Genomic DNA, 27,137 nt, shown 5'->3' with positions numbered 1-27,137 from the left:
AAAGATTTGTATCTTAAAATAATTTCTAAGTGCATGTACATGTATAACGTACTCTTCTGATTGTCAGGAAGTTATAGTCACTGTTTTCTTAGAAGGGATTTATGAGAAACTAGTTTTTGCCAACACTGCCAGTTAGATCTGAGTTTGGAGATCTGGGCTGGATTCTCTCTCACTCGTAGATCGATAATAAAAATAAATCCAAGGGCCAGATTGGGCGTTTAGTGGGATTTATAATTGTACCATACTACCCAAATCCAAGGTAATGTCATTCCTTCCTCATGTATTCAGATTTAGATTCAGCTCACACAGCAAGCTGACAAGTGAATTATTTGGTGCATTTTTTCCTACTTTGTAGCAGTGCAAGATAATTATGGGTGTTTTTGCCTCCCATTAAAAGATGAATAAACTCCTTTGTATTTACAAGGGGGAAAACGTATGCATGTGGGCACTGAGATGATGAAAATCTAACTTAACTACTCAGGTACTTGCATCTACCACATGGTAAATGTGCGTTGTATCTGTGTTGCTTACCTTGGTCTGGTGATTTACTGTTCCCACATGGTGAAAAGAACATATAAGCTGTCTAAACAAGTGATTTATCATTGGAAAACACACTTGTTCTGATTTGCTAGGTAGCTGAAAGCAAAATAAGTCAGAATAAAAACAAACTCCCTTAAAAACAGTTTTTAAAATGGAATATAAATGGAATACAATCCATTTTGGTATTTCCCAAAACTGCATTAAGATGTTAGCATATCCTGTCGTCAGCATGCGTCGTAAGCTCTCCAAATCAGTCAAAGGATTTGAAAGAGATGCTGTCATGACTTCAAACTTAAAATATTGAAGATAATGTAGTGAAAAAAAGAAAGAATTTACTGAGTTATTTTAGATTCAATGTTATCTGGGATTTGGGTAAATTCAATGAATATGTGCAGAAGTGGGCATTGGTAACTACTAAACTTCTGTTACGCAAAGAGTTAACAGTTTTTCTTCACTCTGAAAATATATGGTTCAATAGGTAATACAGTCCTTTTTCCTGGTATTCATCTCTTCCTGTCGTTCCTATCTTTAAGTACAGACCTTTTTATACAGTATGTAGTCCCAGTTTCCCCCAAAATACCTGTTCCCACTGTATCCTTTATAAAAGGTTATTTTTAAAAGGTGATTTGTTTATAACTGCTTTTGTATTTATATTAACAATCTCTTACTGCATGTTTCACAAGAAAAGCTAGAGACACTCAAGCTCAGGGCTAGTATCTGTCTAGGTTTTTTTTTTTTTTTTTTTAATTTATAAATTAAAAATAGAAAGCAACAACCCAGACCAAAACCTAAAAAAATCCAATAATGGCCAAATTAAAAAAAAAAAAAAGACCTATATTCATACCTTTGGCCTTTTTTCAAAATGTTTAAGCCTACTGGAAAAGAAGAAATACTGATGTCTTTAGTTCCTCATTTCCCATAATATAAGTATTTAACTCAAGGGGCATCAGTGAAACTCTGAGTACTGAGTAGCCACTGGGTGGCTACTACACCTGATAAAATAATGAAATTTCATATAATGGCCATAGTGTGACATTTTGTTTCCCAGTAAACAGTGCTGAAGTGGATGAAGATCTTTTTTTTTTTTTCCCCCTACTATGAACTGTAATATAGTTTAATAAAACAATGCGTTTTATATTACGTAAAAATATCTTTAAAAAACTTATTTGAACTCTGATAACCCACTTAAAGAGATGAAGTGATTCTCCTCTACCCTCAAGCAATGCTAAGTGCTTTAGACAGGTTTCAGTATGATTTCATCCTGTAATTAAGTACTTCAACATGAGACTCATAAAATTCACGTTTTTCAATTTGTATGTAAGAACAGTACAGAATGTCGTGAGGATCAGCTTGACTAATTTTAAATTCATGAAATTGTGTTATCTTTAATGCTTTGCTGAAAGCAGCTTGAAAGCTGGACTAGAAAAAAATGAAATTTGGGGGAGGTGAATTGTACTAAATGTAGCACTCAGACCATCGAAGTTGATACAGACATTTAACTAGAAAAAGGTAAAACCTGAAAAGCATGGAGGTCATATCTGTCTTCTATCATATATTGGCTTTCCATGCATTGACTGAGACATTTGCTTAGGGACCAAAAATATAGTATATACTATTTGACTAAATTATTGCTATTATTATTGTTGATGTTATAAATATTATTAACTGAAAGACGTGATGCACCACTGTTTTGAAAGACCTCCAAGTCACCACTTCTTCAGAAGGAAGTTGTCTTTATCCTGGCACAGCTCCAGTTAAATAGAAAAGCATGTGTTTTTTTTGGGGGGGGGGGGTGGCTGGAGAGGTGCTAAGGTAGTTATGGAAAAACAGCTTATTTCTGTACCACCCTGTAAGCAGTGTATCACTACCCATAGATACATTTTTTCATGGACACTGGTGCTTGGGATAAATGACAATTTTCTGCTTTAATGGTTAATTGCACAAAATTAGGAAAGATGCTTATGGTAATAAGGGTACAGGGGATATATGGGCGGAATTGTTTCAATCCCCCTTTAAAAAAAAAAAACGGTGGGGAAAGCATGGCAAAGTAAGACAGGCAAAGGGCACAGGAATACATGTTAGGAGAATGATTTTAAGATGCTTAAGTAGTGAGAGGCATTTATAGAAAAAAATGTCTTCAGTAGTTAGATTCCTTGTCGCCTGGGGTGGGGACAGGAAACTAAGTCAGAAATGAAGCTTTGGAAGAAGTGATGGCATCTTTTAACCTAAGTTGAGTACGTAAGAATAGAACAATATGAGCAAGTAGCAAGTGATGCAGTAAAAAAGGGGAACAGGAGAAACAGCAAGGGAAAGGGAAATTACAAGTATTTATAATAGTAATAGATAAGTAATTTCACTAAGAACGGATTGTATTGTTAATCGGTTGTGGTCAGCAGAGCACTACTGAAGTGTTTGTGTGGTAATACAGGTGGTCTAATAACAAGATAGAGGAGCCTGAATTGCTTGAATACAGGTTAACAAACAGAAATAATGACAGACATGTAGGATGATTTTTGAGGAAAATAGAAATAAAGCTAAAATGTATGGTCATAATGTGGCACCGTGCATTCAGTAGAGTCTAGGAAGAGATAGTGAGGAGGTTTTCATGGGGTAGTTTTTGGAAACTGTAAATCTGTTGGGCCAGATTTGCCAGATCTCGCTACATTGGAGAGAATAGCACTATTCCCTCCAGTATTATGGGAAATTTTAGCTTTCCAGATATGGGCAAAAATTGCTAGTAGTCATGTTAGAACTTAGATACTGATTAACATTTAACCGATATCTTCATTAATTAATTTTTTTGTAGATGACTAACTTGATTTTAGGGAATAAGGAGAATATCATGGAAAAGCAGAATAGTTTTAGGTCCTGTAGTCCTATATTCATTTGATTTGACTTAGATTGGTAAGCAGAAATACGTCTTTAATGTTCTTGATTTTGAAAGGGCGAACACTGAGAAATTAAGGATTTAGGAAGACAGCTATGCTGTGGAGCCCAGATAATCAAATGGAAGGAAGACTTAAAATTCCAGATGGAAATTTTTTTGAAGCAAGGTAATTTGAAATGACTCCGAATGCGTCAGAAGAATACTGACGTCCAAACAAATACTGGGAACGTGGGTGTGGGGAGGAAGAAATCAATGAACAATGAAAGAATTCAAATTTAGAGGTGAGGTGCTAATTGTCAAGTGTACTGTGTTAGGAATGAAAGCAAATAGCAAAGTATTTTTCAGCCATTTAGTTTAAAAGAGTAAGGAAAAAAATGGGCTGCATGTAGTGAGGCTGAAATGGAGATTGAAGATAATCTAGATTGGCTTGGGAATGAAATACTCTGCCTCAGCTTCCAGGAAGGAGGATAATGAGGGTTTAGAAATGGAAATAACGAAAGCAGTAAAACTCAGAACACTAATGTGCTGTAATTGGCATTCTGTTGTTCCAGTGTTCTCAAGAAACTGACACTTGAGAGGTTTATTAAAAACCTAATGGATCCTTGCATTGAAGTGAGAAGTAGTATCATATGACCATGGAATAGTAAATGCTTCTACCTTATTATAGATACAGGAGTAGAAGGGATGATTATTTGGAACTTTATTAATCTGAATTCAATAGTATGGAAGTTTTTTTTCTTCTTTCCTGAGCAAATTTTTGAAAAGAAATCTCTGTCCAATTGTTTAGGTAGAATCTAAAATAATACACATTACTCACCTTAAAATAAACAATATTTAACCTTCTTTATTTAAAATCCATATTTCTAGACAGAGAAGGTGTTTTTAGAAGTGATGCATCAGTTTTAGAGAAATGTGGGGAATTACAATGCCACAGGGGAGGTTAATCCTTTAACTGGAAAAGATCTTTTAGAAGAATAATTACTAGGTGAGTAAAGAAATAGCAAATGCAGAGATGGCAAAGGACAAATGAACTAGAAATACCAAGTTAGAGGGTGTTTTTTAGTACCCTCTGTTATTAAGAGGCTGGTCTTGGACTGATTGCATTTTCATTAATGACTGGCACAAAATGAGAGAACTTTTTTATAAATCTCGATATAAAATTAGGAGGTGTACTGGGGTAAGGCTTCATACAGGAATGGCATGGCTTTGAGGACTAAAATAATAAATATGAGACCATCTTCTTGTAGCCTTCCACCATAGCTACACTGATTTCCAAAACTGAGCTCAGCTTATGGCCCGATCTGCAGCCCTAAGTCTTGTGTTCAAAAGCCTGTTGAAGAGCACACAAACCAGTTATTTTTCATCTGTTTCCTCACTTCCACATGTGTCTGTATCATGAGAATAGACTCATTTATGCATAAGATTTTATCCTGTCGACTTTTATTTAGAAATAAAATATCTCCAGGTTGGCTATGTCTTGAACTGCTGTGATGCATCCTTATAGTGGATATGCACATCCTCTTTTAATTGCAGTTGCTCTGCTGATGTCAGAATTCCCCTATCAGACAGACAAACAAGTACAAGTTTATGTTAGGTAAACGTTAATTTACCTAGAGTCATTTAGTAATGCATCAAGAACTTTAATTCAACACAGTGTATTGCTTCTTTGTATGCGCTTACCTTCCTTATGCGAGATGTGTTACATTCAGCTGCTAATTTTAAATTTATGCGCTTCCTTGCACTAACCTTATGCTTTGTCTCCTGATGTTTTGTAAAGGAAAGTGTGTGTGATCAAGTGTCACTGGTATAACTGGTTCCAGCAATTGGTGGAATAGGTGGAGCTTTCATTCAAAATTATACTCAGTAGTTTTTAGCTTTGTGATTCTGGAGGTGAATGAGATTAACTGATGTTTAGTTCAGTTAATGTGAAATGAGAACTCAGTGAGTGCTGTGATGAATTGTTTGCATGAAATTTGTTGGTTTGGACAGTGGTGCAGAAATTGTCCATACAGATAAAAGTGCCTGCGTGATGAAATGGATTGGTCATACATTTCTACAGATGTTGAATAGTACAGGCACAAGTACGCTTCCCTCCTTAAGGTTATTTCACTGCTTCTTGCTGGCTCTGTTATTTTGCTAATTTGTACAATTGTCCGTTTCATAACGGAGACGGTATTTGGTTGTATTACTTAGTCATCTTTCACGTGATATGTGCTTGATTCTCACAAACCTCATCATGGATTGTATGTGGTAAGTCAGGTGGAAAATTGGGCATGGGCCTGGTAACCATAGCTTCGCCTGTCCTTGGCCCACACCCAGTGCTCCCTGAAGTTGGGTGACTTGTTGCTTGTTCAGGTATAGGCAAAACATATGTAGATATCTTTCAAAGGGAGCAGAAAACAGGAAAAGAAATTACATTATGTGGCCTTATTAGTTTTGGCGGGGGGAGGGAGGGAAGGAAGGGGCATGCCCGTATTATTCATTTTGAACTGCTAAGGTGTTAACATTGTGGGTGGACTTTGTTTAAAAATGACTGCAAAAAAGACCTTACTCCTCTTTGGAGCTGATTCTGTCAGAGTAGGGCATGGAGTCTAGTGCCTAGCACAAAGATCCATTTTGCTTTATTATATAATGTTCAATTACACATGCCCCATAGCCATAGTGTGCACAGTACATACCAAAAGTTTTTAACAAAGTCTGATTACAGTTATGTTCAAAGCCATTAGAATTGATTTCAGAAAAGCTCTTCCTAACATATGGAGTTACATTTGGAGTTCTGGCTGTTGCAGTAGAGGTAAAGGTATTGTGGTGTACGAGAATATACAAAGCAGTACAGTATCTTTTTGTACTCAGAGCTTCTGCAGATCAGGGTATTTATTAATTTCGAGAAAAGCTTTGCCTAGACTAAGATGACCTGTCTTTACTATTGAACACATATTGGTCTTTTCAGTTGTCCTAACAGACTTGTCTAAAGCAGAGCCTCAAAAACAGCATAAATTAAGTATAAATTCTGTTAAAGTGGAGATTGCTATTTTATCTGGAAAAATACGGGAATTAAACCTGCTCTATTCTAAAAACATTCTTTTAAGGTTTCTAGACAAAGATAAAAGCTGCAAACAATTCAGCTTGTTTTCTTTATCTGTGTGGACATAAAGCTGGAGATATGTTTGTTAATTGTTAATTTTGTAGCTCAGCTGCGCCTATGAGAGAAATTGATTTCTCACCAAGAGACACAAATGTGCCATGTGTCCACCTTTAAAACTGCCCATTCAGAACTAATTTGCTGTATATTAAGAAATGTACAGATGCATATGGTGTTCATGTGTGAGGTTTTTTTTAATGTAGGCTATGGGCAGTAGGTTAATTGAGGGGTCAGGTGCAAGTATTCGAGTGTTAAAATTGCAGTGTTGCCATCATCCTTAATAAGGCTATGTGCCTTGAGAACTTGGCATAATATTTAATTGCTTGTAATAACTGTAGCAGAATCGTTGGCAATCGGTCACATTTGCTACAAAAATGTCCAGTGCCAATCACTTTTCATAAAAAAAATTCAGTGTGTTTGTATATGTATTTAGTATTGTCTTTTTAATTTTTGCCTATAATTATCCACACACACATTTTAAAGCTTTAAACTTACTTCTGATTTTCTTTTCCGAAGCAAACTCTAATCAGAAAACACATACATCTCAAAGCCTATTAGTACAAACATATCTTCAGCTGTGCTAATTTATCTTCCATTGACCTCTATGATTTTTTGCTTTAATTGTTCTGTCCTTCCCCCTCCAAGTAAAAAGAAACAGGCTAGAAATGAAAAGCTGTGCTTAGATTAATCATAGCAGCTGTTATGTAAGTTTTCACTTTTATTCTTTGTTTTTAAGATGTTCATGAAAAACTCAGCTTTCAAATTAAAGTTTTCCATGAGTTGTCTACTATAATGTGCATTCAGAACAAACAAGCACACCATCCTTACGTAGGATAAGCCTGTATCATTCAGCTATTCTGCTGAATAGGGAGACAGCATGCACAGCTGGTACAAAGAGTTTGGCAAGCAAAGGTGGGGGGGGAGGCACTACCATGTTTACTAGAGTAGTATTCCAGTAAACTGACCACTCCATCTGACCCACCTGTGCAAATTAAATTACTGACAAACGGTTTGCTCTCTACAGTGGAATACACACAGTTGTGTGTTTGAAGAAACTGTTGCTGCACCATTTTTTAATCTGTATTGACAACTTCTTTCATTCCCATCTTATGAGATGTCAGTTGAATAGGCTTAGAATGGTCTAGGAACTAATACTGAGCCGACGTTACATCTATCCTTAGACAAAGCATGTCCTTAACCAGGAGGATACTGCTGATAACATCCCTCTTTCCTGACCCCCTGTCAATTAACGTGCACCTGGTGTGCTACTGCAGTGAGATCTATCTTGTTAAAACATTTAAAAGAATTACGGAGGTTTAGAATAAGCGAGTATTTTATCAATCAAACAGGCTTCTGCCAGTTGGGTTGATGGAAAAAATTGTCATTTTTTTTGTATTAGCAGATACCAGAAATAGATGGTACTTTGCCCAGTACATTTTGTTTGAATCTTCAGTTCATTTCTAGGGGACAGAAATGTGTGCAACGGGGCACTCACTGCCTTGTTTCTTTCCCAAGGATTTGGCTGCATTGGCCCATTTTGTTTTCCCTGTTTCTAGTCCTAGCTTCTCTCAGTCTTTTTGCTCTTGGCTTAGCAAGCTATGGTTGTCACTTGATTTCTTACCAGATGTCTTCCTCCCTCCCTCTCCCCTATCCCTTACCAGGATCCAGTTTTCTTTTCAGTTCTGTTTTCTGTATTTGTGTCTGACACTTTCTTCAGCTATTACAGGTTTCCCCATAGTTAAGCTAATCATATCTGCATACCACTGCTATCTTTGATTGCCCATCTCTCCAGCAGTTGCCCACATTCTTCTGTGTGTATGGTTTACCTTTCAGGCTTTCCATCCTAGCTGTACTGCCCTGTTGGTCCCAGCCCTTGCCCTATTTACTGCTTAGAGTCTGAGCTCCTCCATTCTAGTGAGAAGTGTATGCGGTTGGTGAATTCAGCCTCTTGTTCCTTGTAGTGAACTCTGGGGGAAGCTTAAGGAAAGAATATGAGAAACAGACGTGATAAAGTGATCCTTCCTGTGAAACGTTCACCCTGGATTCCAGAAAGCTATTAGGGACTTGAACTGAAAGATTTCATCTGCTGTGTGCAATCTTCTTCAAAAGACCTGTCATCCATGAACTTCACAACTTACATATATTTTGTTTCCAGTTTTCTATATGATATTTCATTTAACACCTGTGTTTAGGAAAACTAAGGAATCATGCTTTACTCAGCTTTTCCACATAGTTCATGATGATTCTACTGTATTCAATGCTGTTTTCAAATACTCTGTCAAGCCTGTTACAAGTCAAAAAAATTCTAATTTCTTTGGCAGAACTGTACCACACTTTCTGAGATCTCTGGTCTTTTCTGCACCTCTTCTAGTGTCTTTTTTCATCCCCTTGTTATTGCCTGAACTCACCGATTGATGTCTTTGTTTTAATTTGCTGCTTCTGTTTTCCTTTGAATGAATTTCTGTGCGTTTGTTAGGAGCAGGGATATGTGATGCTTTCTGGGCATTAGCAGGGGAGATTGGACTCTAGCGTGTATCTGCCTTTGGCCCTATATAGCCATGCACTACAGTTATACAAACAGCCCTATTTAACCCCTTAACCCTGAGCTCACACAGGGTCACTAACTGAGAATGATTAAAAAAAAAAAGTATGAACAGCACCAGGAGTTGGGAAACAAGGATAATATTGCAGATATTTTAACGTGAAACTGAGCAGTTGTCCTTTACTTGAATCTGTGTAGTTTTTTGCTGAGATGAAAAGAACAAATCCCTAAGAAAAGGACATTTCTTGCCAAATTTGAATTCTCTGCTTCCAGGGGACATATTTTTGCCTGACCTGATTTTGGAGACAGCTGAACAATTTTGGCTGAAAAGTATGTTATATATTTTGCCTGAGGCATGCAACCAGCATGAAAAACCTAAGCCCAAGTGATTAAAGTTTGGCAAATATACAAGCAACTGAGAACATAATCTTAAGATTGTACTGACAGTCCACCTACAGTATGGAAATTATTTGTTAAGTGAAATATCACTAAATTCTCTTATTACTTACTGGTATCATGTGCTTGTTTTAAGTAATTGTGTGTCATTACATTAGGAATATGAAATGCTTTAGTGTTAGGATGTTTGTTTGCTGTGCAGTGTAATGAAGTGCAGATGCACACTACCCCTACAGCATAAATAGAGTTGAAACGAGACCAGGATTTTTTTTCCTACCTTTTCTTTTTTCTTTAAATAACAACAACAATGTTCTCCTTCCCAAATCACTCCTGTACTCTCAATAGCTCATCTAAGTGTGGGGGTGGGGGGCACAGAATCAGAGAACAGCTGAGGTTGGAAGGGCCAGCCCCTGGAGATCCTCTTGGCCAGCCCCTGGCTCAGAGCAGGGTCACTGAGCAGGTTGCTCAGGACTGTGCCCAGTCAGGTTCTGAATATCTCCAGGGTTGGAGACTCCACAGCCTGTCCTGGCAAATCTGTCCCGGTGTTTGATCACCCTCACAAGTGAAAAGTTTTTTTTCTTAGGCTTATATGGGGTTTTCTGTATTTCAGTTTGTGCCCATGGCCTCTCGTCCTATCACTGGGCACCACTGAGGAGAGTCTGGCTCTATCTTCTTTACTCCTCCACCCCATCTGATGTTTATACACAGTGATAAGATGCCCCTGAGCCTCCTCTTCTCCAGGCTGAACAGTCCCAGCTCTCTCAGCCTGTCCTGGTATGAGAGATGCTCCAGTCCTTTGATCATCTTTGTGGCCCTGTGCTGGACTTGCTCCAGTAGCTCCATGTCTCTCTCATACTGGGGAGCCCAGAACTGGACCCAGCACTCCGGACATGCCTCAGCAGGGCTGAGCAGAGGGAAGGATCACCTCCCTTCACCTGCTGGTAACGCTCTTCCTCAGGAAGCCCAGGATACCATTGGCCTTCTTGGCCGCAAGGGCACATTGCTGGCTCATGGTCAACTTGTTGGCCACCAGGACTCCCAGGTCCTTCTCTGCAGAGCTGCCCTCCAGCAGGCCAGCCCCCAGCCTGTACTGGTGCACGGGATTATTCCTCCCCAGGTGCAAGACCCTGCACTTCCCTTTATTGAACTGCATGAGGTTCCCCCTCTGCCCATCTCTCCAGCCCTTGGAAGTCCCTCTGAATGGCAGCACAGCTCTCGGGTGTAGCAGCCACTCCTCCCAGTTTTGTATCATCAGCAAACTTGCTGAGGGAGCACTCTGTCCCATCATCCAGGTCACTGATGAATAAGTTGAACAGTACTGGCCCCAGTTTTGACCCCTGGTGGAAACCACTATTGACTGGCCTCCAACTAGACTCCGCGCCACTAATCACAACCCTCTGAGCTCTGCCAGTCAGCCAGTTCTCAATCTACCTCACAGTCCACTCATCTAGCCCGCACTTCTTCAGCCTGTCCATGAGGATGTTATGAGAGACAGTGCCAAAAGCTTTACTGAAGTCGAGGTAGACAACATCCACTGCTCTCCCGTCTGTATCCAGCCAGTCGTTCTATCGTAGAAGGCTATCAGGTTGGTTAAGCATGATTTCCCCTCTGTGAATCCATGTTGACTACTCCTGATCACCTTCTTGTCCTTCAAGTGCTTGGAAATGGTATTCAGGATTAGCTGCTCCATTAGCTTTCCAGGGATCAAGGTGAGGCTGACTGGGTCCTCCTTCTTTCCCTTTTTGAAGGTTGGAGTGACATTTGCTTTCTTCCAGTCCTCAGGCACCTCTCCTGGTCGCCATGACCTTTCAAGGATGATTAAGAGTGGCCTTGCAAGGACATCACCTCCCACCACACTCGTGGATTCACACCCACTTGTATCCATCAAGGCCCATCGACTTGTGTATGTCCAGTTTGCTTAAGTGATCCTTAACCTGATCCTCCTCCACCATGAGAGAGAGTCTTCCTTTCTCCAGACCTTCTCCCTGGTCTCCGGGTCTGGGATTCCTGATGGCTAGTCTTACCAGTAAAAAAAATAAAGACAAAAGAAAAGGCAGAAAGCAGCATTCACAAACAAAAGGTAATTTCTGTACTGAATTCCTTCCACATGGAAGTCTACAGGAAAGAATTGCTTCAGTCTTTCAATAACCCATGCACAGACCCAAAGTTTTAATCTTTCTGGATCCTGCTTCTCTCCAAATCTTCCAGGGTTTTTGCTAGATACAGCCTGATTTTGTGCATCAATAAATTAAAAAAAATAAAATAAAAGAACCCCACAGATCTCTTGCAGCAGACACTGAGGTTTGACTGCTAATTAGTGCTTCACCAACCCAGGAGCTCAGAACATAAGAGAGAACTTACAGCCCTGTCCACCTTGGTCCCTTATTAGCTGTGCTACATGTTCGTGGCATCAGGAAATGAAGTGGCTCTTTACACAGCTGGAGTAACCTTTCAACTGGTGCAAGCCAGCAGCACAGCAAGAAAGCCACTGTCCTCCATGGACAAACATGCCTTTTTTCAAGGACTGGAATGGGGGGAAGGTGAGATTGTATTAGGAGTGTGAGTTTCCTCCTTGCTAGTGAGCCTGTGCAAAAGAGAATGTAAGATTATAAACCAAATGTGTGGCATACTGAAAGCACAAGGAGTAACAAACAAAGGTTCTATGCTGCTACATGCTAAATACTAAAAGCATCCTCCCCACAAGATAATCACTTCCTATTACCCAACAGGCAGGAAGAGATTAGGCAAATCAAGCTTACTTTTATTAATACCATAGCAGAATTTGCAAGACGCTTGCTTCCCAACCAATATCAATTCCTGTTAGTTCAATTATTTCTACTTTTTTTCCCCTAACCCAGTTGAGGCCATCTACTGTAGTTCGAAACAAAACGAAAAAAAATAAGTAAAAGACAAACGAAGTATACTCAAATCAGCCATCTACTACACTCAAAGACAAGTAACTCCTGTAGCTAGGGTTTATTCTTAATCTTATTAAACCAACAAGAAACTATTTTGTTGCACGACTGAAGTTAAGGTTGCATAACTGTCAAGTTAAATAAATATGATCTTTAATCAATTTTTAGGGCATAATTATGGCTATATCGCTACTTGTGACTGTGATAACTGTAACCTTTTAGCTGGTTTTTAGTTTTTAGGTTTGACTTAATTTGACATTCTATATTTACCTGCAGTCCAAACACAATGTAATACATAAACAAATCATGCTTTGCCATTAAGCAAACTGCATTTATAATTTACATATTAATAATTACATGCTTAAATAAAAAAGCATTACTTAACACAATTCATTAACAAAAGACTGTTTACATATCACCAGAGTTATGCTCTATACCAAGGTATGAGGATCCAGGCCTTGTCTAATAACCCTAAGAAGGCTAGACATGAATGATGACATTGGTTCGCAGTGCGTTTTCTTCAATAGTGAAGGTGGCTTTAGACATCCCTTAGCCATCCTCACTTCTAAACCAGTTCACTGCTTCCTCAGGTTGCTCCAATACCACTGGTTTACAACACAACCCCCAGTCAATCATGGAAGTGATCCAGAGCACTAAAATAAATTAAGGAGTACCTTTGTAGGGGGAGGGATTTTTTGGTTTTAGTTTTTTAATCCAGGTCATTCCAGTGGTACGCTTTACTCCAGAGCATCACAAATGCTGACTTGGCACATCTGATGGGCCACCAAACCATGCCACAGAGCCATGAAGGGACTGCCAGGGAGGGGCAGTTTCGTTTCTTCTTTTTTTTTTCTTCTTTTCTTTGACTGGCAGCCAAAGAAAAGCACATGTTGTAAGACATTGTGTAACAACAGAAAGGTTTTACAAACTATTTTTAGCCTGAAAAATTTGTCTTACAGACTTATTAGAGAAGAAAGGATACTAACATTAATTAGTATTCTCTACAGAGGTTACTGGTTATAAGCCTTTTAGAAAAGTGAGTGTAAAACATCATCTTGCTACAGAAGAAAACTGAGGCAGGTATCTTGCTAAATACTTGACAAGGACAGAGCTGGGTATCAGCACCACCCAAAGAAGGAATAACAAAAAAAGCAGAAGAAAGATGATAGGATTTTTCCAAATAATATTCTTTTTTAAGAATTAAAATTATTCAGTTAATGATTATAAAAAGGATGGTTATACAACTTCTGGATGAAAGGTATGTTGGAAATTGACTACAACTGTAAGAAACAGAACAAAAAAGTTATCAAAAAATCTATTCATATAAAATCTTTATTTTCATAGTATTAGAGAATTTTATCTGCATTCCGCTTGCATAAAAGAACTACCAGGACCAGACTGGTACATCAGAGTAACAGGGTATAAAGCAGCCTCAACATCAGACAAAATACTGTCAGCCACATTCACTCTTTTATACACACAGCTTTCTGAGAAGAAATGAAGTGATATCTATAAAATAATGAGATACAAGTTAAAGCCCTAGATGTACTGACCAAGATAAAGGGCAAAGTTCATTAATAGTTAGATCTCAGCAAATCGCCCACCACAATTGTCCATGATTTCAGGATATGACCTTTTCCAGTTTTAATTAAAATTTTAAAATACCCCCCAAAATGCAAACACATATTTGTCATTACCTTCAATGTGGTGCACTATAAGAGATTATCTAAGCAAAATGAATTTTGATATTGATGGTTCAATTGCAAGGCTTGTTGCCTCTATGTTAATATGCAAAGCAAAACCTTCTCAGCAGGTGCTCTATCTGATGAAGTGATTTTCATGAATAATTCACTGGGAAAAGCACTTTGACTGTGACACAATTTGCAATAATGTTTTTCAAGTGAGATCAGTGAAAATCAGAAGCTGTGATTGGCAATTTGTTTCAGTTCACATTCAAAAGGTCACACTCTTGACACACAAAGGAAGTTAGAAATGCCCTTTTCTTCTTTTACATATCAGTATCACATATTCTGCATTCTCTTTTTACACTGCCTATTCTGACACTTAGAGAATATTTATTTCAGGAGTTAATGAAAGCAGAACCTTTTAAATTTGTTTGGGGTTTTTTGTTTGTTTGCTTTTGTTTACTTAAGATCCCAATAAATGTATTTTCTATGTCCATCAATCACCTCCGCTTTCTATAAGAGGCAAGATAACAGTATCATAATTATTCAGATATATGCATTTCCATAATATACTTCAAATATCTAAACAGGCAAGCTGTATTATTTGAGGCCACAAAGCAACTAATGATATCAGAAAATACATTTATGCTAGATGTTAAAGCACACACAAAATGGGAGATAGCCAAAGTAATTCAGTGCTTATACTTTGTTAATTACTTGAATGCTACTAATTAAGTATCTATATGCTTTTATGATTTAGAGCTCTAACACTTCATGATTCACAGGTCTAAGAACTTTCGTTTCTTAATATGTATTTAAGTTAAATAGCTCTGATATTTTGAAATACCAAAAGAAATCGCAGAAAGTACACATTCATTATGTATATAGGACCAAAAGGGTCATCAAATCCAGTTCCATATCCTCACACTATATAAACTAATAAGCTCATTAAGCATTATCCTAAGACTAGGTGTGTTTTCAGCTGCTTCTGTTGAAAGGCTGTTCTAACTTGCAACTTTTTAAATCTATGGCCTGTTTATATCTCATCTGTGTGTGCTAAGGACACAGAGAGAAAACAAGGATATAGACAATTCCTTGATCAGCTTAGCAGGCTCCTCTCGACTAGCTGCAGTTTTAATTCTTTCTTGAAAATGAATTACCAGAACTGTAATGCAGCATTCTGGCAGGGTCTTGCATTAATAGCATGTATTTTTTCCTTTCTCTTCAATGGCACATTCTAGAATTGCATTCGTTTTTCCCATGTTTCCACCCTCCTAGTGGCACAGGTCATCCTGTGATCTGCTAATACACCCAGGTATTTCTCCTTCAATGCTTCCAGTGGAATAGTTCAGAATGCACAGCAAAATTGACCTTGCACTTCTTTAACTATCATATCAATTCTATTCCTCTGCTCTTTACCTGGACGTGTAATTGCATGAAACACTCTTGTTCCTTCTTAATTAGAGGCATTACACTTGCTTTTCTTCTATTAATTGATGTTGCCCCACAACTCGATAATTTTGTAGAAAAGAATTATTGAGGACCAGAACTCATACTGCTTGTTTGAGGTAGCTTTTCCAAAGGGAAGTCCTGCCTTACAAGCCTATTTGAGTCAGACCTTCTGCGAAGAGGTCCACCTCCATGGGACTCCATCCTCAAAAGACAACATGCCCGTGGAAAACTTCTTGGAAGTTGGCTGGGAGTCTAGGCTATTACAAGAGCAGGAGCTCTAAGGTCACAGGAGATGGATCCAGAACCCAGAAATCGAGGTATTTTCTCAGTGAACTGAGTTTTTAAGGTCATTCAGATCTGAAGCCACATATGACATTTTCTGTGCATGAAGAGCCAGATTCTGTCAAGACAAGTGGGTGCTTACCCATTGTGTGGAAGACTGGATGAGACAAACAGGATGGTGGGTGATCTTACCCAGCATCACCATTTTCAGTTAAGAGAAGTCTCCTGGTAAGGCCAGTCTAGGGAAGTGTCAATGACTGTTAAACATGGTTCCCGATCCTGTGTCTTCTACCCACCTTAAGCGCGTTAGCACAGTTCTTCATAGAAATGACAACAAAGCCTTAAGAGATCAACACTAGTGAAATCAGTTTTCTTTCGTGTTTTCCTAGAAAACCCTCCCATGTTCGTCTGCCTCCAGCAAAAAGTCTCACTTGGGTGTTGGCTTGCCTTCATCTCATCTGAACTTCTTGAGTCTTACGCAGCTTAGGGCAAAGACAACATCTTCAGTCCTCTTTGGAAAGTGCCATGCACACATCCACAGTGCAGTGTAAAAATAACAGCACAAAATGCAGCTTCTCTCCCTGCTGTTACTCCCTACAGATTGGTCTCAGAGTGAAACAGACAAAGATTAAAGATCTGGAGACTGGCTAGTACAGTTCTTATTTTTGTGTTGCAGTAACCGCTTATGTGTTGTGGTCAAACCCCACCATATGAGAAAAAATAAGGGATCAAAGCTATAGTAGCAGTTGCAGGCATATTATATTAATCTTGGACCTCAGTTATGTTATTGATAGAGCAAAGATCTTCCAGCCTTCCCAAACTCTTTCCCAACAGAAATAGGAAGCATGAAATATCAATAGAAGCCTTTATCGATTCAGTATTTAGAAGACATTTTGACAACATGAGCAAAGATGCTCATCAGAATTACAGCATAAACATATAAATAAAGTGTTCTTATTTTTTACTTCAGAATTCTAACCACATATTGCAGATTTAAACTGTCTGCATTCCCACAGCAAACATTAGGAGTGTCACAGATTGTTCGGTCAGATTTCTTTTTGATATGGAGCTGCAAGATTTCCTATATCATTTGCCTAACGAAAAGGATTAAAGCAATGGAAATACAAATTGTATGCACTTAAGATACCATTAACAAATTTAACGCGGTATCTACTGTACCAAATTTTGAAGAAAAAGAAAATGAAAGGGTGATTGGTTAAACTTATTCCTCTGTCAGCAGAATAGCTACAGTTCACCCTTGATGAGTACTTTGAAATACAGTGTAAAGGAGAAATGGAGGAATAGTAAAATGAAGTGATCTGTCACCAACAACAATGGTTGCTAGTTGGCACAATAATTGTCTTCTACCTGCAATTATTCATTTTTCTGTAATTTTTATGAGATTTCAAAAAAAAAAAAAAAAGAAAAGGACAATCTAAACACTGTATTAATATTCACACTTTTCTCCAGAGATCTGGAGATCTGCTAAAAACCTGAAGAACCTATTCAGAGCCAAAGTCAGGAACATGTATTAAAACAGACCTTTCTCAATTTCTTTCTACAAACCATTCACAAACATGATTCCCCGAAATAAAAAAGACTTAGTGGTGGGATGTGACCTATGTAAAATGCTTTTATTTCTAGACTAGAAGGCAACACCACCATTATTGGAATGCTGAGTGATCCAACATACCAGGAATGCCAAAGATCACTTCAGAAGGAGACCTCCCATACCCGGACTTATCAGTTCTCCGACCAGATCTGTTCAGGAATACAAAGACATTTAACTCGATCCCAATTTTATATGCTCAGGGCAGGATGAGATGAGCTAGGAAACACTCCTTCAACCAGCAGCTGAGCACAGATGCTCTGTAATTCTCAGTACAATTCTACTGATATTTTACTGAGGATTATTAGAGCAAATAATCTTGAAAAACATTTACAAACATATTAAGGATAAGAAGGTGATTGGAAGTAGTCAGCATGGATTTATGAAGGGGAAATCATGCTTAACCAACCTGATAGCCTTCTACGATGAGGTAACATGCTCACTGATGAGAGGAGAGCAGTGGATATTTTTTATCTTCACTTTAGCAAGGCTTCACTGCTGTCTCCCATAACACCCGCACAGAAAAAATGATGAAGAATGAGATAGGTAAACAGACAGTGAGATGGATCAAAAACCAACCGAACTGTCAGGCTCAAATGGTTGTGATCAGCAACACTGAGTCCAGTTGGAGGCCAGTCAATAGTGGTTTCCCCCAGGGGTCAAAACTGGGGCCAGTACTGTTCAACTTATTCATCAGTGACCTGGATGATGGGACAGAGTGCTCCCTCAGCAAGTTTGCTGATGATACAAAACTGGGAGGAGTGGCTGCTACACCCGAGAGCTGTGCTGCCATTCAGAGGGACTTCCAAGGGCTGGAGAGATGGGCAGAGGGGGAACCTCATGCAGTTCAATAAAGGGAAGTGCAGGGTCTTGCACCTGGGGAGGAATAATCCCGTGCACCAGTACAGGCTGGGGGCTGGCCTGCTGGAGGGCAGCTCTGCAGAGAAGGACCTGGGAGTCCTGGTGGCCAACAAGTTGACCATGAGCCAGCAATGTGCCCTTGCGGCCAAGAAGGCCAATGGTATCCTGGGCTTCCTGAGGAAGAGCGTTACCAGCAGGTGAAGGGAGGTGATCCTTCCCTCTGCTCAGCCCTGCTGAGGCATGTCCGGAGTGCTGGGTCCAGTTCTGGGCTCCCCAGTATGAGAGAGACATGGAGCTACTGGAGCAAGTCCAGCACAGGGCCACAAAGATGATCAAAGGACTGGAGCATCTCTCATACCAGGACAGGCTGAGAGAGCTGGGACTGTTCAGCCTGGAGAAGAGGAGGCTCAGGGGCATCTTATCACTGTGTATAAACATCAGATGGGACGGAGGGCATAAAGAGGATGGAGCTGGACTCTCTTCAGTTGTGCCTAGTGATAGGACGAGAGGCAACAGGCACAAAGTGAAACTCAGGAAGTGCTGTCTGAACATAAAGAAAAGCTTTTTTTACTGTGAGGGTGACAGAGCGCTGGGACACATTGCCCAGAAGAAGTTGTGGAGTCTCCATCCTTGGAGATACTCAAAAGCCGTCTGGACAGGGTCCTGGGCAACATGCTCCAGGTGACCTTGCTTGAGCAGGGGGCTGGCCAAGAGGATCTCCAGGGGCTGGCCCTTCCAACCTCAACTGTTCTGTGATTCTTTCTCTTAGGGGAGTGGCATAGAAATATCTGTGGTCATATGAGATGCTAATTTGTACAGAATTATGAGAAATACCTGTTGTGCACTTATAACAAAAAAGTAATGGGATTTCAATTTTATGAAAGCCTAATTTTTAAGTGTCAGCTTTAAATGCAGATGCCTATATTTAAAGATTAAATATACGTAAGACTTTACATCAGTGTGCATGTATCATATGTTGTAATAAAAATAGTTTCTGGTCAGAAGAACCCCAAAAGTTGGCTTCTCTCTCTCTCTCAAATGTGCAATGTGTTATGTGAGTGCACATTTGCTCTTCCATTTGCCTCGTTTCATATACATCTCAGTTTGTGTTCTCTCCATGGTGTTTGCTTCAAAATAAATTTCCAATCTTTAGGAATAATCTCATGTTCTCAGTAAATGAAAACATGCTTTCAATAAATTGAATGTCCAGCTGGCTAAAGGTTTAAACAGGAAAGGGACCCAAGACGATTCTGTGGTAGGTATGAGATAAACACGCTCTTGTTTATGCTTTGTTGATACTGATTGTTTAGAACGCTGAATATTTTCTTATGCTAGCTTTGGGCTGTTCTTTAGAAAACCAAACAATCAGCCCAGTCTAGATGATGGCTTTGATCTTTGTTTTCATATTTGTTATAAGAGGCTAAAAGACTAGCAATTTGTTGTTTCATGCTTTGTCAGATCATCCCCCCTCCACACGTTATCCACAGATGGTTTAGAGGGGAGAAAAAGAAAGGCAGCCTGCCTAAAGTTTTGACATCTTCAATAAATTCCCAGGAGACTGTTTTATAAATGTCAGCATATTTGCGGCTGTTCTTGCAGGTGCTTAAACAAGACTTGTGGCCTTTCACCTAGCATAATTAACTTCCTTTTATTTCACAGTGTTTACCATTTCTTTGCCTAACCTTTTTGTTTTTACAGAGTGCTCTTCAAGGAAAACTTAACAAGTTGCTCAAACACCTGCTTGCTATGAGGCAAACACTGAGCTGCATATTTGCCCCAGGACAGGAGTCTTGGGAGAGAGCTTACCACATCCCCGCAGCAGCAGATAAATCATGTGACTAGATGTCATCAGTCTCTGGAGGAATGCGATAGAGTTGCTTATTTTGACACTTCTTGTGCCATCTGTGCCGTGGGTGAGTTACAATTCAAGGCTTTGTATTTGGAATTTCATTGATTAACAAAAATGAATTCTAAAAAGCTTTTGTAGCCCTTTTTATAGGTCAGAATCTGCATATTGTTTAAATTATGCCTGTCAGATCCTGTTTTGTTTATTGCTTTCATGTGTGTAAATCTTGCATGTTCCTAAGCTGGATATGTTTCTCTGCACTTTGGATAATTATGTTACCCCAAGTTCGATTGTAATTTAAAATCTTTATCAGCATGAAACGTGGTGCAATCATTTTTTCCAGCTGTGCCAAGTTATACAAAAGTAATTCTGTTGATGAATGAGGATTCCTGAATATGTTCAGTGGAGGAAGGTGGAAAAAAAAGAACTGCTCCTTGGAACACTTCTGATTCAGAAAGAATAAAGGAATTCTGAAGCTTTCTGTCTCTGTAGTGACTGAGTCAAAGTCAGCCCCATAATAAAGTGGCTAGTTGTTACCATCTGATGGATGTTTTTCTTATCTGTATAGATGAAATATGCTGATGGGGTTTTAGACTAATTGCTCGTAGACCGTTGTTTCCACCAGAAGTTATAATAACTGGCACCTCTGTGTAGGGTCTCAGTAGAGAGGATTTGAAATGCATATGGAAATAATTAGACCGGAGATCCAGCCTGATCTCACAAACTATGATTATAGTCTGTGCATTTGTGGATAGGGTATTTGTTACACACTACAGTTAAATGCTTGGTTGGTTTTGTTTTTTTAGTTGTCTTTCTGCGAGCTTGAACAGACCACGTGAGACAGGTTGGCCTTTCTGCTCATGTATGAGGCAAAGGTGTGTTAAAGAAACTAGTAAGAAAGGTAAAGCCGCAAAAGAGATGTCCAGTTACCCAAGGACACCAGATGGTCCTTGTTAGAAAGGCATATTGAAAAGAATAGGAGGGCATCCTAGAAGAGGAGTGGGGGTTTACAGATGTGGCTTTCCTAGCACTAAGGCTGGATGGGTAGGTAGGCTTCTGCAGCTACTTAACTGAGTGGGCGCATTGTAATCAATTGCACTTTCTCTATGAGATCCATCAGAGATTACAGATAATTTCAACGGACTCAGAAATGTGCTGGATTATAATAATGCCAGAATAATCATTCTGTTCTGTGGAAAAAAGGAGGGCAGAAGGCCCAGAAATTAATTTTTAACTAGGTATTGTGAAATAAAATGTTTGGATCCTACAGAACATAGGTCAACTTTTGTATAGCAAGAAAGGTATTTTTTAGGGACTGACCAGTCTAATCAAGAAGCCAATGAAGTAACAAAATAGGAAAACATGGAACAAATGAACAGGTATTTAAAATCAGCTCTTGATATTGAGAGCAGCAATAATAAAACACCGAAACATGTGAAAGGAATTGTTCAGGTGAGAGTGCTAGGGATTTGAGTAATAAATAAGAACAGTGTTTACTCATTTATCCACCTAATAGCAACCTAGTTAGAAATAAACTGAGAGAAGGCATATTTAACAAATGTGGTTTTAGGATGAATGAACAATGCTATAGCCATAAGTTTTCAGAACTACTCAGCATTGTTAAGCTTTAACTGGTTACTGTGGCTGAGCTTCGGGAAGGTTGTAGACTGATTTCTCCCCAACCCCCTGATGTCCTCAAGTGAATGAGATCAGAGATCTAGAACTCTTGGTCTGCTAGTTAAAAGTAAATGAACTGCAGTTGTTTAGTTTAAAAAAAAAAAAAAAAAAAAAAAAGCAAATGGAAGCTCAGAGTAGTTAGAAACATGATAAATTTTCAAACATAAAAAAGGTGCTGCAAAGAGAAAGATCTCCATTCCCTATATGGGCAGTGCCTGGTAGAACATGTAATGGACCTGAACTGCACCAAGAAGGTTTAGACTACATGTTAGGAAAAATGTTCTAATTGCAAGGATAATGAAGCAATGGGCTGAACTGCTCAGTAAAGTTTTATAGTTGTAATTTCTGGAAGCCCAGAAATGCAGTTGTCAGAAATACGTAGAAGTTCGGTTGTTTCTGCTTTAGGACCAAGAAATGGACTGAATTTCTCAAGGTCCCTTTTTGTGTGGTAGGAATGAATAAGAGTGGTTTAGAAACCAATGTATTCTAACTGGAAGAAAAGAACTTTTTTCCGTAATACAAAACTAGCTGCTAGCTTTGGGAAGCCGTGGGAAAAAATCAGACTTTAAAAATGTGTATTCCAGTATCTGGAATGCAGTTCATAGGCCTGAATCATGACCAGTTTGAACCCAAAGATGCTGTAGAAAATTAAGTTAATTGCTTCTGGTGAATTGTTTTTATTTTTTAAAAGCTTTAAGCTTTTGAAGATGCTTAAAGGTTTTATGGAGTTTAAAAAAGAGGTTTCAGAAATGAAGTAAGAGAGGAAACGGTGCAGTTGTATACATAACAGGTTGCATAAGCACACTATAGATTTGTTTTCTGCATCTCTAGTTTATTATATAGGTGCCATTTTCATGCTTGAATTCATTTGTGTGTGCGCTTGTGTGTGTAATAAAACCACAACATAATTCAGTTGTAAATTGTTAAAGTGGGTTCATTATGTTGCTGTCCTTGTTCTTAGATAACACCAACTCCTTCTCTGTTTATGAGGCAGAAAGGTTGATCTGAACTTAAAAAAATAAAAGCCAATAAAAGCCAAATAAAAGCCAAAAAACAAAGCAAAACAAAGCATATCTCCAAAAAAATCCTGAACTTGAATTATTTGTCATGTATCCCTAAAAGATGTGTGACTGATGAAGAGATTCTTTTCAGTACAGAGAGAAGTGTATCTGCAAGCATAAATGCAAACCGTGGATGGATCTTTTGTCTGTATTGGCTTTATTCAAGTCTTTAGAGTTGTAAAAAAACTCATTAAAAAAATTCATTATGGATTTGGAGTGGCTGTATAATACTGTATAATTTGTATTTTTAACTCCTTTTGTGGTATTACTGTGTCAGTTCTAGGAGCATAAAGTATCATAATTAGTGTCACTAAAGGGCACTGTGATTTGCACTCGTCATTCTTTCAAGTGGTAGATAAGGTGGGATGTCATGAGCTGAGGTTATAAAATACTCTCTCTGCATTGGAATACAGTACAATTAAAGTATTAACGATGCTTCTAGTCCAGCTGTTTTGGAAACACACTGAGTGTTGAGAGCCCAAATTTGTTCTCTCTAAAGGAACTTGAGATATTACTATTACCAGTGACGGAGGGAGACCTTGGCCAGCTGACGCAGTGTTGCACTTATGTGGAAAGGTAGATTCATTCTACTGGTCAAACTGGTCTGTCTGGAGTTCCATACTTTCATATAAACTGTTAGAATATAGTTACATATACTTGGAGATATTTGTGTTTATCTACTGTACACATAAAATATCCTGAGCTTGGGCTACATCAATATTTTGGTGTAGAGCACCTTTTTAAGTGTTGAAACCCGGGGATTGTCAACAAAGCAGGTGTTAATGTGCTTGTTGTTACATCTGTTACAGCTAATACATCTGTTGTTTGTAGGCCTAAGCTACATCTTTTGCATGTTTAAGTTTTACACTGAAAAATATAATGTGTAACATATCAGCCCTTCCAGTAAAAAGAATGTTTGCTATGCAGGGAAAAATTTTTAGTTTTTGAAAAATACTTTGGATTTAGATGGTAAAATATTTGACTCCAGACCCCAAACAAGATTTACTTTCATGGCTATTTAGCAGCATGCTGCTAAGCTTCACCAGGCTCACCAAGCTCAGAACATTCTGAACCACTTTACCTGTGAAACCTTTTACCGTCACTCTCCTTAAAGACTACAATGAAACTGGATTTTAAAAAGAAGTTTCACATCTGAGCCTTAGTTTTTTATTTATACCGTTGTGCTTGATTCTTTTCTTCTCTTTCTTAAGAAAGATGTGGTCAGTGGCCTAATTCATCTTCCTTAGGGAATGGTTTTCATGTTTCAAGGTCAAAAGGTGATGTGTTAGGCATAACTGAGTTAAGAATCTGCCTCTACTCCATTTTACTCCATGGTTGGTCATTGTAAGAAATTCTGCCGTGGGCAGCAGTAATGACTGACAATGATGTGTATAAAAAGTACATTTTCCCTGTGAAAAGCCAGTATAATTCTTATTCTTAACAAGGAAATCTTGACAATTTTAGGTCATTTGGAGATCAAAATGTTTTTGGGTTCCTATAGATAATAGGAAATAGATTCATACTTTCATGTTATACTTTGTTTGTCTTGAGACACTTTCTACTTTCTTTATGCAGGGATTATTAAACTCTTGGATATGGACAATTTATGAGGAACTGTTAGACATTTTGGACATGGTTTTCTCTTTATATAATAATGCTGAATTATAGTGGTTTTCCATGTAGAATATTATATAGTTGCTTTTTCATTTACTGTTAAATAGTTCAGAGCTATTATTTAATAGTCTGATGGTGCCATAAACCAAACTTAGTTGTTATAAATGGGACTTTTCCTTTATCTCAGGTATTTGTTAAAGCTGCTTTAGATTCAGATGGGCTTGCGAATCTCATTGTGGAGCCAAAGGGAAAGTGGTAAATTTTAGAAAGCTGCATCTTTTTCCTCTCACTTCTCTTGTGTCTGATGTCTACGCATGGTGGCAGCATGCTTTGGAAAAAAGAAGTCGTCTTTGTCAGTATACGTCTTTACTCTCAACACAGAAGTTTTCTTAAGAATAATTCTAAGCCCTGCAGATGTATGAATCCGTAGTGGCAAAATCATCTGCTAGCAGTCACACCTGTAACAGATTAATTGGCCTTAACTTTCTTGGGAAGGAAAAAAAAAATCATCCTAGTCCCCAAGTACAGTGAAATATTGCATGTGCTAAGTTTTGTTCCACTAAAGGAGCTTAACAAAACAACTTGTTTGGATCCAGCTTTTTCCCTTCCAGATGGAGAAAGAAAAGTTTGATATGGTTCCTGTAAGCAATAGCAGAAGTCGCTTTTAAATACATAAGGCTAGTTTCAAAATTTTCTTCAGGACCTTATGCTGAAGCGTCACAATTCAGATCACACCCTACTGAAACAAATGCAATGATTTCAAAAGCTGGTGCTGAAATTAATTTTTGAGCAGGAATACATCCTGAGATCATCTCAATAAAATAAAATTGGGATGATATTTCTGAATACCTTGTAGTTTAATTGATTCTTTGAAGAGATTTAAAAGAAGTCAGCGAAGATCTGCTCTTGCCTGTACTTCATGGAAAAGGTGTGTTTTACAGGGGAAGAAAAAAAGGGAGCCTCCTTCAATCTGGGCATTTAAAATTGCCCAAATAAAATATCTTATCTGAAAAAAGAAGATTCAGGTTTAAAACAATACCTATATTCAGAATGCCAGCTTCTTGAGAAGAGAATATGTTCGTTTCAGATTGGTGCTAAAACGTTGGGATGAAGATGAAGCCAGTCTAACAGGGCGGCATATTAATACCTGGCTGGAGTCAGAGAATGCCCGCAGCCACACAAGAGTGGGCTTCACAAGTTCCGCTTTTCATGCAACTTTCAGCGTGAGGATTCAAACTTCAAGGTACTTACTTTCTCCCTCAATGAACTTGTAATTTATTATCTTCCCTTGAAAGCTGAAGTATCATTTCAAAAAAGTATGGAATCATACTGAGAAAATCAACAAAGTGCCGTTTTTGAAATTCAGCTCATCCTTCTTATGGGCTCAGATTCTACTTACTGCTTTGCACCAAGAGGTGTTGGTGCTTTTTGAGGCCAAAGAAGAAAGGCACAAACACTCTCAAAATTTACTATTTTTTTAATATCCCAGAAGAGACGATAGCAAGTTATAAAATCTTACGTCCCTTCTGATGCTGGGAACCCTGAGATGATGCAGCATTGGACAGACATGTGGTCAGAGGGTGGCACGCTGCGCAGACTTCCTGTCAATGGTGAGGTTTGCCAGTATTGCGGTCTTCAGAGTTTTTATAGAATTTCTAAGAGGATGTTTATATGTAAACATGTTGCTTCACTTCAAGATAAAGACAAGGACATGCCGATAGTGTCATTGCTGGTGCCAGTGCCGTCTCCACGGGCTCTTTCTTTGTGGTCAGCTGGCTAAGTTCATTCTCCATCAAGGGATATGTGCAGCACAGCACAGTGCTGAAGGCCAAGTAAAATGTGCAGTGCAGCTCAGCACAGCTTTAGCTACTCAGGTCAGCTGATATGTGGATCACTAACACCTCAATGTACAATAGTCTGCAGCTTAGCACCACTACACTCACCTTCCGCCTGCAGTCAGCCGTGTTGCACGTGGGTGGAGGAAGCAGGAGTAGCACAACTGGAAAGGGTGCTTCTACTCTTCTGGAAGGCAATAGCCACAGCTTTGTCCAGCGTGCTGGACAGCTTATTTGTTTTACAGAACTAGTACAAATTTGTCATACAGGTGTTAGCTTATTTCTTTTATCACCTCATAAAGAAAAAATATAGCAATATTTTTGTTACAGAAGTACATATGTTCTGCAGACTGCTTCTCCTACTTTGCATTTTAATTATATGCTGAGTAAACCAATTGAAAAATTTGGAATCCTATCCCAAATATTTGTATATATAATTGAAATATTCTCAGTATGAGTGTTCTGAATTTGAAATAACCACATTTGGATTTTGGACATTAGAATTAATCACCATCAGTGAAATGCAAGCTAATGTGCATCACCAAATCTAAGAAATATTAATTTTTATAAGCTTCAGAGTACAGGTGGAACATGTTTTCAGTTAGTATTGGAGTCACTAGCAGGTTTTTTCTCTGTAAATTTTTAAATAGTTTTATGATATTTGCAACTTTAAAAATCTTCCCTGTTTCACAGTGTGGCAAACTATTACACCTTTGGAAGGCGAGGTTTGAAATTGGTACTTAAATGAAGTGGTGTAAAGCTAATTGGAAGTTATTTTGTAAAAAGAGGAGAA

General features: G+C 38.6%; 1 long non-coding RNA gene across 9 annotated transcripts in view; it reads left to right on the top strand.

The window, feature by feature from the left end:
• Window positions 1–27,137, top strand: part of LOC112980283 (uncharacterized) — a 490,482-nt gene that overhangs the window by 32,242 nt on the left and 431,103 nt on the right. For 5 of the 9 annotated variants that reach the window (XR_010385785.1, XR_010385782.1, XR_010385783.1 and 2 more), the window contains one exon: window positions 20,010–20,224. This is a non-coding gene — a long non-coding RNA (uncharacterized LOC112980283). Of the gene's footprint in view, window positions 1–20,009; window positions 20,225–25,596; window positions 26,120–27,137 lie in introns of all 9 variants that reach the window. The other 4 variants (XR_010385786.1, XR_010385787.1, XR_010385789.1 and 1 more) reach the window with 3 other exon arrangements.

Source organism: Dromaius novaehollandiae, chromosome W, assembly GCF_036370855.1.
Source record: "Dromaius novaehollandiae isolate bDroNov1 chromosome W, bDroNov1.hap1, whole genome shotgun sequence".
In the NCBI taxonomy this organism is placed as follows: Eukaryota; Metazoa; Chordata; class Aves; order Casuariiformes; family Dromaiidae; genus Dromaius; species Dromaius novaehollandiae.
This window is presented reverse-complemented; position numbering and strand designations above follow the sequence as displayed.